Source organism: Equus przewalskii, chromosome 22, assembly GCF_037783145.1.
Source record: "Equus przewalskii isolate Varuska chromosome 22, EquPr2, whole genome shotgun sequence".
Taxonomy (NCBI): domain Eukaryota; kingdom Metazoa; phylum Chordata; class Mammalia; order Perissodactyla; family Equidae; genus Equus; species Equus przewalskii.
In genome coordinates this window covers 3,603,673-3,625,276 of record NC_091852.1, presented here as the reverse complement: position 1 = coordinate 3,625,276, position 21,604 = coordinate 3,603,673, and the positions used below count along the sequence as shown (strand labels likewise).

Genomic DNA, 21,604 nt, shown 5'->3' with positions numbered 1-21,604 from the left:
CTAAATGTCAACCTTCTGGGCCCACAGCTGGGAGGAGAAGGGCAGAGAGGATCTGGAGGACAAAGAAAAAACCCATCACCCGAGTCATTCTAGAAAGTTGATTTACATAGAGCTCAATAGACGCTTTCATAGTTTTTTAAGTTTCTTCTGTTTCTGTGGTTATTTTCTAATTTTGTCTACTTGTTTTCTCCCTTTTAATTTAATTAATTAATTTGCAATTGTTTTACTGAGGTCATATTGGTTTATAACATTGTGTAATTTCAGGTGTACATTATGGTATATCAGTTTCTGTGTGGACTGTATTGTGCTCACTATCAATAGTCTAGTTTTCATCCATCACCTTACGTATGTGCCCCTTAACCTCTTTCACCCACCCCCACCCCCTTCCGCTCTGGTAACCACTAATCTGTTCTCTTTATCCATGTGTTTGTTTATCTTCCACATATGAGTGAAATCATATGGTGTTTGTCTTTGTCCGTCTGGTTTATTTTGCTTAACATCACACTCTCAACGTCCATCCATGTTGTTGCAAATGGCACAATTTTGTCTTTTTTATGGCTGAATAGTATTCCATTGTATATATACATATATATATATACATATATATATATGTATATATACCACATCTTCTTATCCAATCATCAGTCGATGGGCACTTAGATTGCTTCTACGTCTTGGCTATTGTGAATAATGCTGCAATGAACATAGGGGTGTGTAAATCTCTTTGGATTGTTGATTTCAAGTTGTTTGGATAAATACCTAGTAGTGGTATAGCTGGATTGTATGGTATTTCTATTTTTAATTTTTTTTTTTTAAGATTTTTTATTTTTTGCTTTTTCTCCCCAAAGCCCCCCGGTACATAGTTGTATATTCTTTGTTGTGGGTCCTTCTAGTTGTGGCATGTGGGACGCTGCCTCAGCGTGGTTTGATGAGCAGTGTCATGTCCGCGCCCAGGATTCGAACCAACGAAACACTGGGCTGCCTGCAGCGGAGTGTGCGAACTTAACCGCTCGGCCACGGGGCCAGCCCCCTCTATTTTTAATTTTTTGAGAAATCTCCATACTGTTTTCCACAGTGGCTGCACCAGTTTGCATTCCTACCTGCAGCGTATGAGGGTCTCCTTTTTTCCACATCCTCTCCAATATTTGTTATTTTTTGTCTTGGTTATTATAGCCATTCTGACAGGTGTAAGGTGATATCTCATTGTAGTTTTGATTTGAATTTCCCTAATAATTAGTGATATTGAACATCTTTTCATATGCCTATTGGCCATCTGTATATCGTCTTTGGAAAAATGTCTGTTCATATCCTCTGCTCATTTTTGGGGGGTGGGGGTGGGGATGAGGAAGATTGGCCCTGAGCCAATACTCCTCTTTCTTCCCAAGGAAGACTGTCAGATGTTAGCACAGAGCTAACATTTGTGCCAATCTTCCTCTGTTTTTTATATGCGATGCTGCCTCAGCATGGCCTGATGAGCAGTGCATGGGTATACACCTGGTGTCCGAACCTGAAAACCCCAGGCTGCCAAAGCAGAGTGCACAAACCTAACCACTATGCTACTGGAACAGCTCCCCTCTGCCCATTTTTTGATTGGATTGTTTGTTTTTTTTTTTGGTTGAGATGTATGAGTTCTTGATATATTTTGGAAATTAACCCCTTGTCAGATACATGATCTGCAAATGTTTTCTCCCACTTGATGGGTTGTCTTTTTGTTTTGATCCTGGTTTCCTTTGCCTTGCAGAAGCTTTAGTCTGATGTGGTCCCATTTGTTTATTTTTTCTTTTGTTTCCCTTATCTGAGTAGACATGGTATTCGAAAAGATACTGATAAGACTGACGTCAAAGAGCGTACTTTTTCTATATTTTCTTCTAGGAGTTTTATGGTTTCAGGTCTTACATTGAAGTCTTTAATCCATTTTGAGTTAATTTTTGTGTATGGTGTAAGATAATGGTTTACTTTCATTCTTTTGCAGGTGGCTGTCCAGTTTTCCCAACACTCTTTATTGAAGAGACTTTCCCTTCTCCATTGTTTGTTCTTGACTCATTTGTCAAAGATTAGCTGTCCATAGATGTGTGGTTTTATTTCTGGGCTTTCAATTCTGTTCCATTGACCTGTGTGTCTATTTTTGTACCAGTACTATACTGCTTTGATTACTATAACTTTGTAGTATATTTTGAAATCAGGGATTGTGATGCCTCTAGCTTTGTTCTTTTTTCTCAGGATTGCTTTGGCTAATTGGGGTCTTTTGTTGTTCCATATAAATTTTAGGATTCTTTGTTCCGTTTCTGTGAAGAATGTCCTTGAGGTTCTGCTTAGGATTGCATTGAATCTCTAGATTGCTTTAGGTAGTATGGACATTTTAACTATGTTTATTCTTCCAATCCACGAGGATAGAATATCTTTCCATTTCTTTATATCTTCTTCAATATTTTTCCATAATGTCTTATAGTTTTCAGTGTGTAGGTCTTTCACCTCCTTGGGTAAGTTTATTCCTAGGTATTTTATTCTTTTTGTTGTGATTGTAAATGGGATTGTATTCTTGACTTCTCTTTCTGCTAGTTTGTTAACAGTGTATAGAAATGCAACCAATTTTTGTAAGTTGATTTTGTACCCTGCACCTTTGCCATAGTTGTCGATTATTTCTAATAGTTTTCTATATATAGAATCATGTCGTCTGCAAACAGTGAGAGTTTTACTTCTTCATTTCCAATTTGGATACCTTTTATTTCTTTTTCTTCCTTGATTGCTCTGGCCAAACCCTCCAGAACTATGTTGAATAGGAGTCGGGTGAGAGTGGGCACATTTGTCTTGTTCCTGTTCTCAGATGGATGGCTTTCAGTTTTTCACTGTTAAGTATGATGTTAGCTGTGGGTTTGTCATATTTTTTTATATATAAAATATATATATATATATATTTGTCACATTTTGCTGAGGTAGTTTCCTTCTATACCCATTTTATTGAGAGTTTTGTCATAAATGATGTTGGATCTTGTCAAATGCTTTCTCTGCATCTATTGAGATGATCATGTGGTTTTTATTCTTCATTTTGTTAATGTGGTGTATCACATTGATTGATTTGCGGGTGTTGAACCATCCCTGTGTTCCTGGTGTAAATCCCACTTGATCATGGTGTATGATCCTTGTAATGTATTGCTGTATTCAGTTTGCTAATATTTTGTGGAGGATTTTTGCATCTATGTTCATCAGTTATATTGACTGTAATTTTCTTTCTTTGTGTTGTCCTTGTCTGGGTTTGGTATCAGAGTGATGTTGGCATCATATTCAACTTATTCAAGTTAGGATGTGTTCCATCTTCTTGAATTTTTTGGAACAGTTTGAAAAGGATAGGTATTAAATCTTCTTTGAATATTTGGTACAATTATCCAGAGAAGCCATCTGGTCCTGGACTTTTGTTTTTTGGGAGGTTTATGATTGCTGTTTTAATCTTTTAACTTGTGTTTGTCTATTCTGATTCTCTCTTTCTTCTTGATTCTGGTTTGTGAATTTGTACAAATCTAAGAATATATCCGTTTCTTCTAGGCTGTCCAATTGTTGGTATATAGTTTTTCATGGTATTCTCTTGTAGTCCTTTGTATTTCTGTGGTATCCATTGTAATTTCTCTTCTTTCATTTTTACTTTTATTTATTTGAACCTTGTCTCTTTTTCTCTTAGTAAGTCTGGCTAAGGGTTTGTCAATTTTGTTTATCTTCTCAAAGAACCAGCTCTTAGTTTCATTGATCCTTTTTATTGTGTTTTTAGTCTCTATTTCATTTATTTCTGCTCTAATTTTTATTATTTTTCTCCTTCTGCTGACGTTGGGCTTTGTTTGTTCTTTTTCTAGTTCTGCTAGGTGTAGTTTAAGATTACTTATTTGAGATTTTTCTTGTTTGTTGAGGTAGGTCTGTATTGCTCTAAATTTCCCTGTTAGTAGCACTTTTGCTGCAACCCATAAGAGTTGTTATGTTGTTTTTTCATTTTCATTTGTCTCCAGGTATTTTTTGATTTCTCCTTTGATTTATTAATTGATCCAATGGTTGTTCAAGAGCACATTGTTTAGTCTCCATGTATTTGTGACTTTCCCAGCCTTTTTCTTGTAGTTGATTTCTAATTTCATAGGCTTGTGGTCAGGAAAGATGCTTGATATGATTTCAATCTTCTTAAATTTATTGAGGCTTGCCTTGTTTCCCAACACATGGTCTATCTTTGAGAATGTTCCATATGCACTTGAGAAAAATGTATATTCTGCTTTTTTTTGGATGAAATGTTCTCTATATATCTATTAAGTCCCTCTGGTCTAGTATTTCATTTAAGGCCACTGTTTCCTTGTTGATTTTCTGTCTAGATGACCTGTCCATTGATGTAAGTGGGGTGTTCAGGTCCCCTACTATTATTGTCTTGGTGTCAATTTCTCCCTTTAGGTCTGTTAATAGTTGTCTTATATACTTTGGTGCTCCTGTAGTAGGTGCATATATATTCATAAGTGTTATGTCCTCTTGCTGGAATGTCCCTTTTATCATTATACACTTGCCCCTCTTTGTCTCTCATTGTCTTTTTTATCTTAAAGTCTGCTTTGTCTTATATAAGTTTTGCAACACATGCTTTCTTTTGCTTGTCATTTGCTTGGGGTATCATCTTCCATCCCTTCACTCTGAGCCTATGTTTTTCTTTAGAGCTGCGATGTGTTTCCTGGAGGCAGCAGTTTGGTCTTGTTTTTTAATCCATCTAGCCACTCTGTGTCCTTTGATTGGAGAATTGAATCCATTTACATTTAGAGTCTGTACTGATATATGAGGGAAGAATATTGCCATTTTATCCCTTGTTTTCCAGTTGTTCTATATTTCCATTGTTTCTTTTCCATTGTATTTCTGACTGCCATTTCATTTTGGTGGTTTCCTGTGATGGTTTTCTCTTTATTTATGTCTTGTGGCTCTGCTTTGATTTTTTGTTTAATGGTTACCATGAGGTTTGTATAAAACATCTTGTAGATGAGATAGTCCATTTTCTGATAGCCCCTTATCTCCATTAGTCTAAGCAGGTTCCGTCCCTATCCTCTTCCCCTTCTGAGTTATTGTTGTCACAAATTGTTCTTTTTTGTGTTGTGAGTTTGTGGCTAAATTGAACTGTTTAGTTATTTTTGATACTTTCCTTCCATTTATCTTTCATGTTATAATTAAGTGTTTATTAGCCTATTCTAATATAGAGCTGCAATTTTCTGATTCTGTCTATTTATCTCCTTGCTCAAGGTTTTGTAAATCTTTGCCTTTTAATTTCAGATGGGAGGGATCCTTTCAACATTTCTTGTAGGGGAGGTCTAGTGGCAATGAACTCCCTCAGCTTTTGTTTATCTGGGAAAGCTTTTATTTCCTTATTGCATCTGAAGGGTAGTTTCACTGGACAGAGTATTCTTGGCTGAAAGTTTTTGTCTTTCAGTATTTGGAATATATCATTCCATTCTCTTCTAGCCTGTAATGTTTCTGCTGAGAAATCTGCTGACAGCCTGATAGGGGTTCTTTTGTAGGTTATTTTCTTCTGCCTTGCTGCCCTTAATATTTTTTCTTTGTCATTGACTTTTTCCAGTTTTAATATATGCCTTGGAGAAGGTCTTTTTGTGTTGATGTAATTAGGAGTTCTGTTGGCTTCATGTACTTGTAAGTCTAGTTCTTTCCCCAGTTTTGGGAAGTTCCCAGCTATTAATTCTTTAAACAAACTCTCTACTTGTGTCTCTCTCACTTGTCCCTCTGGAATGCCTATAATCCATATGTTGCTTTTTCTAATTGAGTAAGATATTACTTGAAGAACTTCTTCAATTTTAAAACATCTTAGTTCTCTCTCCTCCTCCACCTGAAGCATTTCAATATTTCTATCTTCTACATCACTAATTCTGTCCTCCACAATATCAGCTCTGTTTTTTATGGTCGCTAGGTTACTTTTTATCTCATTAAATGTGTTTTTCCTATCCAGCATTTCTGTTGTTTTCTTCTTCTCAGAGCTTCAATCTCTTTGGTGACGTATTCCTTCTGCTCATTAATTTTATTCCTGAGCTCATTGAACTGTCTTTCTGAGTTTTCTTGCTACTTGTTCAGTTTCTTTCTGACAACTATTTTGAATTCTCTGTCATTTAAATGATAAATTTCTCTGACTTCAGGATTGGTTTCTGGAGACTTGTCATTTTCTTTCTGCTCTTAATTGTTACTGTAGTTTTTCATGGTGTTTGATGAATTGATCCTTTGCTGGCACATTTGCTGTAGGATCAGGTCACAGATTCCACCTGCCAACCTCTGGGTGGGGGGTGGCAGGAGCTGTGTTTTCTGGTCCCACCCCATCTGCTGGAAGTTGTGCCTGTAGGGCTACTCTGTGTTTGTGTGCTGGCCACAGCTGCTTGGTGGGTCATGCATATATGTACAGGCAGGACCTCTGTGCTCCACTGGGTGGGTTGCTTTAATGTGGGTGGTCCTGCTGTGCTCAGCAGGGGACCAGCTGAGCTGCTGTGCTAAGTGGGAGGGGAGGGGCACTTTCTTTTGAGCATGAGCAGCTGTGCACTTGCCAGTGGTTCAGCTGAGCTCTTGCACTTGGTAGGTGGGTCTCTTTCTTGGGGCCTGGGGCTGAGCCATCACCACCTGTTGGGGAGCATTACCACAGATGAGGCCACCACAGCTTGGTGGGCACTCCCACAGGCCAGGCTACAATTGTGAAAGTGTTTGTGCACAGGCCAGGCTGCCCCCACCTCCTGTTACAGTCATACCGATGGCTGTGTGAGGACCCACCACCTGGATCCCTGGCACTGGGGAAGGGGAGGGGTCTGCTCACCTAGTTCCACTGCTTCCTGGGGATTCAGTCCACCAACCTTCAGATGTTTGGCTGTGTGGATCTCTCAGGGATCCTACTGTGCTGTGTTGGGTGTCCTCTTTTGGTTAATGAATGTCAGTTTAGTTGTGACTTAGAGGGGAGAGACAAAGGGAACAACTCACTCTGCCATGATGCTGACATCACTCTCCTGTTTTCTCCTTTTTTAAGGAAATTATTTTACTTAATGATTTATTGTTTTTCTGTCTTTCTTTTTGTATTAAAGAACTAGATCTGCATTTTATTAATTCGCTTATCTTTTTTCTGTTTTGTGATTCATTAATTGCTGCTTTTATCTTTTTCAAGTCCCTAATCTCATCTTTAAAATTATTTCTACTAACTTATTTTTTACTTTCTATTTATCACTATTTTATTTTGTTATTTATTTTTCTGCTTTCCTGCCTTGTATTTTGATCATCAAGTTTTCCTTCTATTTCTCTCTACTGTCTACTGATTTGGAGGTTATACCTTCCCATTCTAGTCTTTAGCGGTTACCTTTAGATTTTAAAAGTTTGTATGTTTTAATAAGATTTTTATTCTGGGATAATTTTAGGTGTACAGAAAAGTTACAAATTTGGAATACAGAGTTCTTTATACCTCTCACCCAGCTTTTCCCAACGTTAACATCTTATATAGCATGGCACACTTGTTAAAGTTAGAAAAACAAAACAACAGGCATGCACAATTATTAACTAAACTCTGGATTTTACCAGTTTTTCCACAGATGTCCTTTTTCTGTTCCAAGATTGGATTCAGGGTATCCCATTGCATTTAGTGCCCTTAGATATTTACTATGCATGTTTGACCTAACATGATCTGGCCAGATCTTGACCTATTGTGGCTGTCCTCCTTTTGAACAATACAGTGAAGACCTTTACCCTGACATCCTTCCATGGTTCACATGTTGTTTTTGTCAAGTACTTTAAATTCATTTGTGTTTAAACTATCCTAAATTAGTTTTTATTATTACTATTAATTTTATAGTCAATGTTTATTTAGATTTACCTAAATTTTAAAACTTATTAGCTGACTTTCATCTTTTTTATTTGCCTCCTGCCTTTGGTTTAATCTTTCTTCTCCTTTTGAATATTTTCCACTGAGAACCTGTTAATTATAAATTACATCAGCATTTATATGCCTGAAATATCCTTAATTTATGTGTTCTTGATTATAGAATAAAGCATAGAATTTTATCTGAGTATAGAATTTTGGATTGAACATTTTTGTCCTTCAGGATTTTTACACTATTCTCCTGTCTTCTGACCTTTACTAGAACTATTGAGTTACACTGGTTAATTTCTGTTTCATGCAGGTGATCTTTCTTTTCTCTCTGGTTGTTTTGAAGAATTCTTCTGCGACATTGGTGTTCTGCGGTCTCCATTTGGTATTCTAGGGTTGGGTTTATTTTTATTTATTCTGCTTGAGATTCATACTTATTAAATCTGAAGATTCATGTCTTTCATCTATTTGAGAAAATTCTCAAACATTATTTCTTTGAATATTGCCTCTACTCCAACTAGACATACATTCAGCCATCTCATTATATCATCCATATTTCTTAACCTCTGTTTCGTATTTTCTATCTCATTATTTCACTATGCCATAGTTGATGACTTTTCCAAGTCTGTCTTGGGTAATCTGCTGTTTGAGCTGCCTGTTCACTCTTTAATTTTAATGAAAATATTTTCCATTTGTGGAAGTTCCATTTGGTTCTTTTTTAAATCTGTCTGTTCATTTTTCATGGAGTATAATTCTTTCCTTATTTTTCTAAGACTGTTTCAAAATCCCTTTTATATTTTAAACATGCTTTTTATTTTCTATTACATTGTTTTTCTATTATCTGAGGCTCTGATGAATTAAACATCTATTGTATCTACTGACTTTCACTCATGGTAGATTACTTGCTCAAGCACTTTGTAATTCTTAATGGAGAACTAGTTTCAGAAGAACTTTTGCTTTATGTTTTTTAAATTATCTTCTTGACTTTGGCTTGGGGTTTCATAAACTGTGCATAGTTAAAATAAAAATTTTAAAGTAGTGCAAGACACAGGCACAGATGTGTTGCCCATTGAAAAACATTGTAGATAGAGGTTTCCTGGTGATTTTGCTGGGCTGATGGGGTCACTGAGGTTTACTAATTCTTTCACTGGGATTGCAGCCCTTTGAGAGCTCTGGCTTTTGTAAGGGTCTCAGATTCAACTTTCCACCTTTAGCATCCCAAGACCTTATACACTGTTGCTGTATGTTTTTAGAAACCTAATACCTGGTTATCCTTGGTCCAGCCCTCTTTTCTCTCTTCCCCCATCTTCTGTGGGAGGTACAGTATCAACTTTTGCTTACTGCTCTGACTCTAACCATTGTCATCCCACTAGTTCCCTCACCAAGACTGGAAAGTAAGCTCCTTCCCTGTCTTCTACATTGCCAGACCAGCAGGGCCTAGCATAGTGCCTGGCACAATTAATACATTTTGTTGAATAAATAAATGAAATAATGCATGTGAGCTGTAGTGCTAGACTCCTTTATATGAAGAGAAATTAAACAGTCCTTGCCTTCGAGACCAGAGAGGAGAGAGACTTGCAAACAACTAGTTCTAATCTGAAGGAATGCTATAATAGAGGGGCAGGCAAAGTATCATCAGTGTAATGAACAGGTTTCATGGAGCAGGTGGCACTTGAATGGAGGCTTGAAGGATGAGTGGAATTTCATTTGGTGGTGGAATGGGAGAAAAAGCATAGCAGGCAAAGAGGAAGGCATGAGCAAATGCATGGATACATGGAATCGAGTGACATGCTCTGGAAACTGTGGGTTACCTCTTTGGCTGACTTGTGTCTTATGGAGGCTATGGGAATGCTCCTTGTAGACCTCCAACTCTGGGGAGTGTAGTTGACCGAAGGCCCAAGCTGCTGCTCTCTGAAATCCATAAGCCAATCCACACCAAGACCATGCGCATTTCCCATTGTCTGCTCTCAGCCAGTGGCTGGCTGATGCAGGAATTCTAAGATTGGCTCATTCCTAGGAGCCAAGGAACTCCTTGTATTGGCTGATTTTCCCTTGATATGGGTTGACATCACTCCCCGGTGGCCTTGCTGCAACTTCCTTAGACTCTACAGCAGTCCAGGGGGTTTTCACCTGACATTCCCTGCTTCTTTCCTTCACTTGGCGTCAAACCTTCATCCCACTGTGACAGTTTTTCCAACCTTCTCCAGCTGTCTCCCCATTTCCTCTTACACAGGTGTTAGCCCTAATCAAATCTGTGCACTTTTAATCCCATTACGGTGTCAGCTTCTGGAAGACTCGGATTAACACATATCGTCTGTATCTTCTGCAGGCAGGATATAGGACAAGAGACTGGATAGAGTCATCTTGTCGGAGGACCTTTAATGCCGCTCTCAAGTTTGGGATTTAGGCTGAGGGAGTACGAGTGAAGATTTTGAGAAGGAAGACATGGGATCTGGCTTGTATTTTAGGAAGGTGATTATGGTGAAAGCACGAAGGGTGGATTCTTAGGAAGTCATTGCAATGACCTGGATGGGACACGGTGGGGCTGAAGCCACGTAGGAACAGTAAAGGGGACAAACGTATTCACAGCTCCCACAGAAGAAAGTGTATGACTCTTGTGTGAAATTTAACCTTCTCTCAACTTCATGGAAAAGAAAGCAACCCTCAGTAAGTTTGTTAGAGAAGACCCTACATGTGAAGTGTTAGCAGAAAATATCACCCTGGGCTCCATTGCCTGTTATTTCCAGGCACGGCCTCCCCACAGAGCCTGTCAGAAAAGCACCTGGCACATGAGAACAGTTTCTGCCTCGTCACCACCCGCCTGCTTTCTCAAGAGCAGCCGAAAAGGGAAAGGATCCTTTCCACATCTTCGTGACTTTCTCTGTCCAGGGCCTCTAGAGAGCTGTCCAGGAAACAAATCCTAAAAAGGCTCCTTGTGTTGTGTGAACCCTACAAGGTGTAGTGTGGTGTGAGGGATTCCCACGAGGGAGGCCATCTCAGGTCTTTTGGGGACAGCACAAAAGTTCCACATTTTAGATTTGACATGAGAAGCCAGCTCAAGAAACCATGAGCTGTCTGTGATGACCGGATGTGGGGGCGTGAGGGAGAGGGCCAAGACGGGAATTACACCAGCACTGCCGGCCAAGCCCGCTACAGTCCGGCGTCCAGGGCAGCTGTTCTCTTTATACCCAGGACGAGAGCAGAAGAATGGTGTCCTGCAAAACAGAAGGGCACAGGGTCCTTAAGAGCCCCTGGCAATGGGAAATACAAGTGCTGCCATGCCCTGAACTCAACTGTCAACCTTTTAAACTTCCGGCTGAATGGGCGAAGAGGAGGCGGGTCAGGTGCCGGGAGGGCCAGTTGGCACGTTTACCTCCAGACACCATTTCCAAGGAGGCATTAGCAGCTTCCTATCTGAACAAACAGGAAGCCTATTAAAAACGCCATTGTCCTTTCCCGCCTGTGCTGACAAGACTGTTAAATGCCAAGTCTACAGAGCTTTGCCAAGTTGAGAGACCCAGGGGACGTGCAGCTGCTGGGGCCACCTGTGTCTGTCTGAGTCCAGCTGAGAGATTTCCTCTTTGGGCACCCCATTGTGGAGTGACGGGTCCCACGGAGTGAGGGGCAGGCAGAGGACTGAAGGAGGGAGGGGTGGAAGAGAGCGGTTCGCCCGTTGCCGACGGCTGAGAGCACGCAGCCAGTTCCCCTTCTCGCTCTGCTCTGCTCAGTCAGGAATTCGGCTCTGCCCGCCACCCGGGTCTCGGAAACGTTCTGGCTGGGAATCAAGTCCAAGATGAAACACCTGCCTTCCACTGCCGTCCCACACGCACAATGCACCACATGCCAGTTGGCAGTGGAGCGAAAGAGGCCCATTAAAGAAAAGTTCCTGACATTATTAAGAAGTGCAGTCCTGCCATTGTGCGTGCATGCTCTCTCTCTCTCTCACACACGCTCTCTCTCTCACACACACACACGCACTCTACAGGCCTCTAAAGCTTTGTGCATGTCCCATGTCCCTGGCTACTTCACTGTCAATCAAACACTGAATAAGAGAGAGAGCCCTCTCCTCTGTGGATAACAGGTGTGTATGTAGGGGTGTGTGTAGGGGAGTGTGTGTGGGTGTGTGTGTATAGAGAGGTGTTGTGTGTATATGTAGGGGTATCTATGTGTATGCAGGGGTGTGTGTGTGTATGTAGGAGGGTATGAGTGTAGAGGTGTGTGTGTGTGTGTGGAGGTGTGTGGGGGGGTGGGGAGGCCTGGTGCTTATGAACAGACCCACCCTGAGAGGGTCCCAGTCCAGGGCGGGGTGGTCCCCCGAGCCTCGGATGCTCAGGCAGGCTCTCCCTCGCTGCTGAGATGGCTTCTGTGTTCTGGCTCTCCCCGTGCTGCCTGCTGTGCTACCTACCCTGGCCTGTGCCGAAGGGTCAAGAGCCCTGGCCTTCTCCCGAGGGACGGAGGACCTTGTGGGTGGCATCTTGGTGTGACAATGCTTCCCTGGCTGCAGGACGACAGTCCACACCCTGGCCTTGTCACATCACCCTCGGACCTGAGACAGCAGGTCCCCGGGTCCACGCCAGGCTAGCTGGCTGGGCTCAGGTCGGTCTGTCTGTCAGCCTGGCCTCTCCCGCTCCATCAGTGGTGGGTGGCTCCCTGCCAAGCCTGGCGGCCCGAGACAGTGGGCCTCTGTGAGTCGGTCTCCTGTGGGCAGCTGGATGTTTTTCTATAGAGGGGACTCGCCATTAGTGGACCCGGAGGATGAGGGGTGGCACCTTGGGCTGTTTTTCTTTCTCTTTGGCCCCATTTACTGACCCTCTCGGAGGGAGCACGGCTGCCGGCCGGTGCCCGCAGTTCACTTGTCCTGGTGAAGGCAGCTTGACAGCTGCATAAATCACACCGATACCACTAAGAGGTCGCTGCCTGAGACCGTACCGGACCACCCAAGTGCAGCCCGGCGGCCCTCCAGGCCTGCACACAAGTACAGTAATGCAAATCACTTAACCCTTTGTTGCTCCCCTGTGCGGCAACAAATGTGCCTCCCCTCCCATTCCCTGGGCTGTTTCTCGACTCTCCCCGCCCCCCAACCCCGACTGCTTACACCTCCCTCTCCTACCCCATGTCCTTCCATTCTTTCCAGATTTCAGCTGAGCTAGTGCCCCCAGCAGGTGATGAGAGGACCAAGGCCTCACCAGGGCTTTGGCCAAGGTGGGATGGCATTGGCAGGGACAGTAATATGAGGGAGGGGCAGGGCAGTAGCTGCAGGACACGTAGACAGAGAGTGTGAGCTGAGCCCACAGGATTCTGGCCAACGCAACTGCAGCTCTAATGTCGTGGCATCAGGGGTGGTTCCTGCGCAGTCTAATGACAGATGCCCCAGGCCTCTGGCCCAGATGCAGAAGGGAAGGTGAAACTCCAAGTGAGCTTCTAAGGAGAAAACAATGACTTGTTTCCTCGCCTGCCCCGTGGGAAACCTAACAGAGCTTCCTCCCTTTAGTCACAGTTCTCAAGTGCTGATGATGCAAGCTCGTGCTGTGCAAGCTGCCAGGGACACCAATGAGAATGAGTGTGCCCTCTCTGGAGCTCGCAGTCCTGTGCGACCCCATGTGACAGGGCCTTTCTAGGGCTGACCTGCCCGTTAAGATCTGTCCTCAGCTCCTGCAACTGCCCCCTTGCTGATTCTCCTGCATCCGGCTAGTCTGCATCTGCTCAAAATGCCCATGCTGCTCCTCTGCAGGGCCTTTGCATTATTTGCTATTTCTTTTCTTAGAGCATCTAAGAAAGAGTGTGCCCCCTACATACCTTTCAAACCTTGCTCAATTGCCATCTTCTCGGCTGAGCCTCTCCTAGACACCCGATTTAGCTCTGCCACTAACTCCTGCTCCATCTCTACCGGTCTTCCCTGCTTCATTTTTCTTTATAGCACTTAGCTGCTTTCAAGAATGCCATACAATTCCCTTCTTTACTTTTTATCATGTGCCTTCCCCAACAAGGGTGGTAATTCTCTGACGGGAGGAACTTCCAATTGTTTTGTGCACTGATTCTCCTGGGTGACTCCAATGTTGCTTCCACATAGTGGGTGCTCAACACATATTTATCGAGTGATTGAATGACATAACAAAGGAACGGGCAACGGGCCATGGGGACCGAGGGGAAATAGTGAGGCATGAGCTTATTCGGGCTGGGCAGGGCAGGTGTGAGTCCCAAATTTATCAGCCGAGGGATCAATCTTCCTGTCAGAGAAGTTGGAAGCCATAAGGGAATTAAGGAAATTCACTTCCTCGTTGTCATCTCTTAGCGTTACACCATTGCCTGCAAGAAATATTTATTGTTTTTCCCTGAAAATAGTTCCGTTTATTTGTGGTCAGCCGAATAATAGTCCCCAAAGATGCTTGCAGACGTGATGAAGTTCCGGATCTTGAGATGGGGAGGTTATCTTGGCTGATCTGGGTGGGCCCAATGTAATCACAGGTGTTCTTCTAAGAGGGAGACGGGAGGATCAGACAGAGAGAAGGAGATGTGACCACGGAAGAAGAGGATGGAGCCATGTTGGGCCACAAGCCAAGGAATACAGGAAGCTTCTAGAAGCTGGAAAAGGCAAGGAAATGGATTATCCACTAGAGCCTCCAGAAGGAATGCCGGCCCACCGACACCTTGATCTTAGCCCAGGAAAACTGATTTGGGACGTCTGACCTCCAAAACTGTAAGATAATAAATTTATGTTATTTTAAGTCATGAAGTTTGTGGTAATTTGTTCCGGCAGCAATTAAGAAACTAGCACGATATCCTTTTAATAATTTTTGAGCATTTTTTTCTCAATCCTAACCTTGATTTGGGTTTTTTCTCTGCTGACATTATTCCTAGAGGTGGGTACTACTCATGCATCTTCTTTTCCATCTTTGCACATGGCCTGCTTAAAGTAGACTTCTCTTTTTTCTTCTTCTTCTCCCCACTGCCCCCCAGTATATAGTTGTATATTCTAGTTGTGGGTCCTTCTAGTTGTGTAAAGTAGACTTGATCTGAAAGTTCTTTGTGCGATTCCTAAGTGATTTGCATTTTTCTTAGACAGAGTTTTCCCCATCTCTTCCTTGTTGAAATCATCTGAGTTTGTACAATCCACGTGTTTTCGTATGTATTTACTTATGAATGCTCTCGGCAGCTCTCAGGGGGCGGTGCTTTGGTCTCTATGGGCCCTTCTATCTCTGAAACTTTTCTGCTGGGTTGGGTACTCTGCTCTATTTCTTCCCCTCAAAACCTGAATCCTGCTAACAGCCCTTTGCCCACGTCCTAGCTGTGCTGGTCCTGTGTGACCATCAGATTGCGGCGGGGGAGCAGGGTGGGAGGTAGAATTCTGTTCATTCATCTGAGCAGAGATGGCTGGTGGCTCACCTCCTCCCAGCATCCTCCTCCTCCCTCTGTCCTCCTTTTGCTGTTGTCAGGCACCTCTGGATGAAAGACTCTCAGTCAAAGACATTGCCCAAAGAATAGGACAGAGAAATTTTCCTTAAATGATCTTCAGGTACTCTATGAAAATAATTAACTGGAAAATATACACAAATGGTCCTGTATTTGTTCATCCAACATGCGTTTGTTGAATACTTACCACCCACAAGGCTCTGTGCCTACCAATAGGAAATGCGAAAAACTAGGTGCAAGAACGCCCCCAAATTATGTGTAAATGGGATTCCTGGGATACTCCTATAGTATTTACAGACATGAATGCTATCATCAAGGAAATGTCAGTGGAGCTCGCGGGATGGATTTGCTTTGTTCGTTGGAGTAAGTTGGTTGTGAACCCCTTTTCTTTTCCGTCTTTTTCTCCCAGAGGCTGGGCTAGCCTTACTACACATGGAGGAGGTCGGGTGGCACTCAGGATGCTGAAAGAACAAGAAATATGGCACTAAAACTAGAAGTGGATTATGCTACTTAACGGCTGAAAACTGAGGACTGGAAACTTGTATCTCTACCTTCGATCTGTGTTGTCAAGCATTGATCACTTGAAATGCGGCTAGTGCAGCTGAAGACTGGATTTTCAATTCTGTTTATTTTATGAAATTTAAGCTTAAATCTTAAAATGATACACACTTGACTTATTGGGAAGCTTTTAAGTATTTTAGAACAACTTGGCCACATGAATCTACTTTTTCAATTGTACGTTTTATAAAATCTAAATACAGATTAAGCATTTCTGATAAAAATTTAGCGTCTAAATTGAGATGTGCCAGATTTTGAAGACTTAGTATGAGAAAAAGAATAACATATCTCATTAATAATTTTATATTAATTGTGTGTTGAAATAAGAATATTTTGGATATATTGGACTAAATTAAAATATATTATTAACATTAATTTCACCTGTTTCTTTTTACCTTTTTCTGATATGGCTACTAGAAAATTTAAAATTATGTAGTGGGCCACATTGTTTCCATTGGCCAGCACTGCCTTGAATGATCATTGTTATTCTTCCTAAACACATCTTGAGCAAGATCGGAAATTTTTGATCACTTCTTATGAACATGTCTTCCAATTTTTTTTTCCCCAGGAATATTAGCCCTGAACTCACATCTGCTGCCAATCTTCCTCTTTTTGCTGAGGAAGACTGGCCCTGAGCTAACATCCATGCCCATCTTCCTCTACTTTATATGTGGGACAACTGCCACGGTATGGCTTGATAAGCAATGTGTAGGTCTGTGCCTGGGATCCAAACCAGTGAACCCAGGGCCCCGAAGCGGAAGGTGAGAACTTGACCACTGTGCCACTGGGCTGGCCCTCTTACAATTTTTAAATGGAGTTGACTATAATAATTTTGGAAAATGTATTTGAATCCTTGCAGGTGTTTCCACTTGGATTACACATTGGTGGGTAGACTAAGAAGAAAGGATACGTTTTAGCTATACGCACTCACAGAATGCGAAACAGAGAATGGTGAAAACCCAATAATCAAAAATAAAACCACCAAAACAGGCCAAGCATTCACAAAAACACCCAGACAAATGCTAGGCTCCTAAGTGACTTTGAATTAAATGCGTCTTCCATAAGCTCCCAGATGAAACATACGGAGGGTGAGCCTTCTCCTTCTATTCTGGGACTGAGGCCATTTCACATGTTTCTTCCTTTACCCTCAAGACCCATTTGGGGCCTTTACCACTGCTTCTACCCCTTCGTTTTCTCAGAAGAGACACCCCACCTCATTTATGATTTATATTTGTATGTGTTCTTGAGACTTCTCTCTTCCGTCTGAAAGCAGCAACAATGGTAACTCAGGTGTTTTCATAGTTGTCATCATCATCAACTTGATGATGGCTCCTTATACACGTGTGTGCACACACAGGTGCCCTGTGGTAGTGTGGTACATCTTCATCTTTGTCAGGTCATCCTCACAAAAGCTGCACGCGATCTCTGTGCTGGCTTTAGCCTGATGCCTTGTACATAGTGGATACACACACTGAAGAAGAAATTAAAGAGTCTAATAGCAAGATGCTCGTTATTTGAAATAATCGGCAACCGGTTAACAAGAGCTAACATTTATTTTGCTTATGCTGTGTGCCAATTTTTGTGCTTCATGAACAGTTTTATTATCAACCATAATAACAATACAATAACCTTAATAATATCTAACATTTATTGGGCATTTACTCTGTGCCAGGACTCTTCATCTCATCTTCACACAAATCCTAGGAGGAAGATCCTGTTATTGCCTGCCCCCACCCCCCAACTTAGAGGCTCCTAAACAGTCTGCCCTTCTCATATATGGTACAACGGGCTAACTCAGGCCTGTTCACTGGCAGTGCCGGTGTGACCTTAGCTTGTGGGTAGACACAGAGGGCCTGTGACAAATCAGGACCTCAAGCCCACACTGGGAGCAGCATGCAGGCGAATTTGTCCCTCGGTAGCACAGAAGCTCAGCTGAGCCCCTAAGCTCAAAACCTGCAGAGGGGCCTGGCCCTGTGGCCGAGTGGTTAAGTTTGTGTGCTCTGCTCCAGGTGGCCCAGTGTTTCATCAGTTCGAATCCTGGGTGCGGACATGGCACTGCTCATTGAGCCACACTGAGGTGGCGTCCCACATGCCACAACTAGAAGGACCCACAACTAAGAATATACAACTATGTACTGGGGGCCTTGGGGAGAAAAAGGAAAAAAAAAAAAATCTGAAAAAAAAAAAAAAAACCTGCAGAGGGACCTCCACAAGCTGGGCACGAGGACACGTGTGGGAAAACTCTGCTGAAAACGGGCTCATGCCCTAAACTTACGAAGCAAGAGCATAAAAATAGCACCATGAGAGAGCAACCTCAGATTGAAAAACCAGCAAACAGCCAAAGGAGAAGTTCTTATATTTATAAAAGTATATTTATTAAAGTAAAATACTTCTAAATACAGTGATTGCAAAGAGAAGAAATCTTAATGGTGATGACAAAACACACGCATAAAATGTCTCAACTCAAGAAAGTAAAAAAAAGAGAAAAACCAACCAAACAAAAAATAACCCAAAGTAAATCCAAAGAAAATAGAAGGAAATATATGCTTTTAAAGATAAAAGCATAAACAAATGAAATAGGCAAACTCTTTAAAACTAAAACTTAGTTCTTTAAAAGGACTATCTCTGATAAGATTAATATGTGTATGTGCACGCGAGTGAGCAAACAAATAAGCAGCGTTAAGAATAGTAAAGGTGAAATAATTCAGATATAGGGATTTTAAAGAACACACGAATAATAGGAAAATCTCCAAGCCCGTGATTTTGAAAATTTAGATATGAAAGGAGAGAGGTGGGGCTCACCCTGGCCACTTCTCCACATTCGCTTCAACTGTTGGCTCTTTCTGGACTTGCCCTCCCAGCCCAGGGTGCCCTCATTTTCATCTCATCTTAGCTTTACTTTCATGAAATTGTTTGGGGGAACAAGACTTGTGAGTAGGGTTGGCTGAGGTAGCAAATAATACCGTATGCCCAGCTAAATTTGAATTTCAGAGAGAAAACAAGTAACTTTTTCATTATATGTATGTCCCAAATATTGTAGCATGGGACATATTTATATTAGAAAAATTTGAAATTTCTCTGAAATTTAACTGGGTCCCCCTGTATTTCATCTGGCAACCCTGGATATTAAGGGTCTACTGAGTTTGATAATTGGAAAGTTTGCCAGATTTAGCAAATAAAAGTATAGGACACCCAAATATGTAATATTTTGGCCTTACTTATAATGAAAAATTATTTGTTGTTTATCTGAAACTCACATCTAACTAGACATCCTGAATTTTACATGGCAACTCTAATTCTTGAGAAAGTAATATGCTGTGTAGGAGAGTAGAATACCATGGAAGTTTTGGGGGCTGGAATTATCGTTCCTGTCCGAGGTTCTTGGAACGCATTATCTTAGAGGAGACCAGAAGCCCGAGGAGACTCTGGGATGGGATGGTTTTTCCCTGCAACTCTAGGAAGGGGCTCCCCGCACTCCTGGTTTGTGGAGGACATGGGACTTCCATAGCTCTTGCACAGCTTTGTTGAAGAGTTAATACTTAAATCTAAATCGGGTTTACTTTTATTCTTTCAGAATAGAGTGTCTCCATGCCACCTGCTCATCACCACTCTGCACTCTGATCTTGATTTATTAAGTGGAGCTCAAACCATTGCTCTTTACAGAAGATCTATAGCTCAGAGATGCTGAACTACACAGGAATTGAAACAAGACCGGGAAGAGCGGAAGGAAACGGCTTATCTCTTCGACATCTTTTTCCAATTGTTAGTTCATTGTTTTGGGTTGTTAATGGTAAGACAGAAAAAAGTAAAGAGAGAAGGGCGGGGGCAGACCCGGGCTCCACACTGCCTTCAGCCGTTTAACTTCTGGCTTCATTCCCTTTTATGAACTGCATTTACCCTCCCTCACTTGCTCTCTTGCAAAACAGTTGCAAAAGAACGTTAACAGGAGGAGGATCAAGGATCTTGTTTTCTTTTCATTCTTTTTGATTTATGTTCCTTTGTCCTGAAAGCTCCTGTAATCTCCCGCGTCTTCAGATCCAGTTTCCTGCTGACAGGGTGAAGGCTGCAAAAACTCTCCGGGCTTTGAGATAAAGCATCCCAAGCTGGATCAGGAGCTACGCATACTTTCTCCCTCGAGCCTTCTCTTAAATGTTTGGAACTCTAGAACTCCTTCCTTGAGAATGAGGAAAAGCAAACATCACAGGTTGTGACTTTGGAAGCCTGTAAACCGAGCTTTTTGTTGACTCTGGTGGGAGTAAGGCCTTGAACTGCACTGGTCTGGTAATTTCTTTACTGCAGCGGACATTCACTGAGCTGCTACTATGTGGCACCAGCCAGGGCTGCAGGCGAGGCACAGAGAAACCTGATGGGGTCCTGCCTACAGGAGCTCGCTTGTAAAACAGTCGGAGGCAAATACCAGCAGTCTTCTAAGACCCCACAATACACTGCGTCAGATAACCCTGCTCGACACTCTTCCAGCAGCCTGTTGCTTCCTGGTATCTTACATTAAAAAAATACATTTATACATTTACTTCTGTAATGATTACTGTCTTGCTTTCTCACTTGTTTCTAAGCTCTGTGAGCTCCAGGAGGGGAGGGCTGTGTCTATTTTGATTATCGTTATGTTCTCAGCCTCAATCTGGCACATTCTTGTGAAAGGTGACCTGAGTGGAGCCACATTAAAATAGAGCCAGAGCAGCCATTTCAGAGGACTCGCCTTGCATGTCTTATTTTATTTCTCTTCCAAAGTGGACCAACCAGTGACACTCCAAGAAGTCACTAAGGACAAGAATATCCTGTCTGTAAGGAGTGATGAAACTGGCCTGTGCTGATGACCAAATCCCTAACCAACCAATGAAGTACAAGTCTAGCCTTTTGCCCGATGATCAAACCTCAGGGCAGTTTATGAAGCACAGACCTAGCCTTACCTCGTCTAGCACCAATGAACTCTTCTTTAATACAGCTCACCTCGTCCTCCTCCCTTTTCCCCATTACGACTAAGCCTTTCTCCTTTAATCAGGACATGTCTTGGGTTTCTACCTGAATCTCCGTCTCCCAAGTTGCAATTCTAATTGCCCAAATAAATATCTGCTGTTTAAATTGTAGTGATTTCTCCTTGGTTGACATTCTACACATTCTCTAAATATCAGCTGAATGAATGCTTGATTGAATAAACAAACTGTGATAGAAGAGAGAATTTTGTCCTCTTGTTCGCAATGAAGAGTGACGTGAGCAGGGAGAAGGGGCGCCTCACTCAGGAGACGCTCCGCCTTTCTACGTGTGGAAGTGGGGGCTGATAAGGCAAAGGCCTGATGGAGTTCTGACGCTGGAACCGGACCTGTGCTCCTGACGGCAGAGGCCACAGAGCTGCGGCCCTCGCCCAGTCCCAGGGCCCTTGATTTCAAGGAGGGTCTAGAGCTCTGTGATTTCAAAGGTTTTTGCTCCTCTCTGATCTACAGTTTTATGCTACCTTAAACAAAAGGTGACTCCTTTCTTTCTGATCTTTGCTTCTCTACCCTCTGTTTGTTCTGCTGTGGTGGCGGAACCTCTCTGTAGACCTACTAAGCATTTCATGTGTGTTCTTGAGGCATTTATCTTCCAGAAATTATAAAATAGACCCTGATGGCTTTTAACACATGTGACTGAAATGCGTGGGAGATCCATCCATAACTCAAATCTGAGGGTTAGTTCACAGTCTTACCACTTGGGGTTGGTCCTATTCCTGAGACAGGAACGTCATCAAAAGCCACCACTGGCATCCTCCAGGCCCTTCACAGGTCCAAGGGCAAGGGA

General features: G+C 42.3%; 3 long non-coding RNA genes across 3 annotated transcripts in view; all 3 read left to right on the top strand.

Annotated features, from left to right (window-relative positions):
* LOC139078598 (uncharacterized) overlaps positions 1-16,572 on the top strand; it is a 58,315-nt gene extending 41,743 nt beyond the window's left edge. Inside the window, exon 3 of the long non-coding RNA XR_011531614.1 lies at positions 16,380-16,572. This is a non-coding gene — a long non-coding RNA (uncharacterized lncRNA). The remainder of the gene's footprint in view (positions 1-16,379) is intronic.
* Positions 11,772-16,186, top strand: LOC139078597 (uncharacterized). Its single transcript, XR_011531613.1, has 3 exons — positions 11,772-11,924; positions 14,322-14,540; positions 15,663-16,186. It is a non-coding gene; the product is annotated as an uncharacterized lncRNA (long non-coding RNA).
* A 2,813-nt stretch (positions 16,573-19,385) lies between the features above and the next one.
* LOC139078596 (uncharacterized) lies at positions 19,386-20,342 on the top strand. The gene is made up of 2 exons (XR_011531612.1): positions 19,386-19,601; positions 19,822-20,342. It is a non-coding gene; the product is annotated as an uncharacterized lncRNA (long non-coding RNA).
* Positions 20,343-21,604: the final 1,262 nt, after the last annotated feature.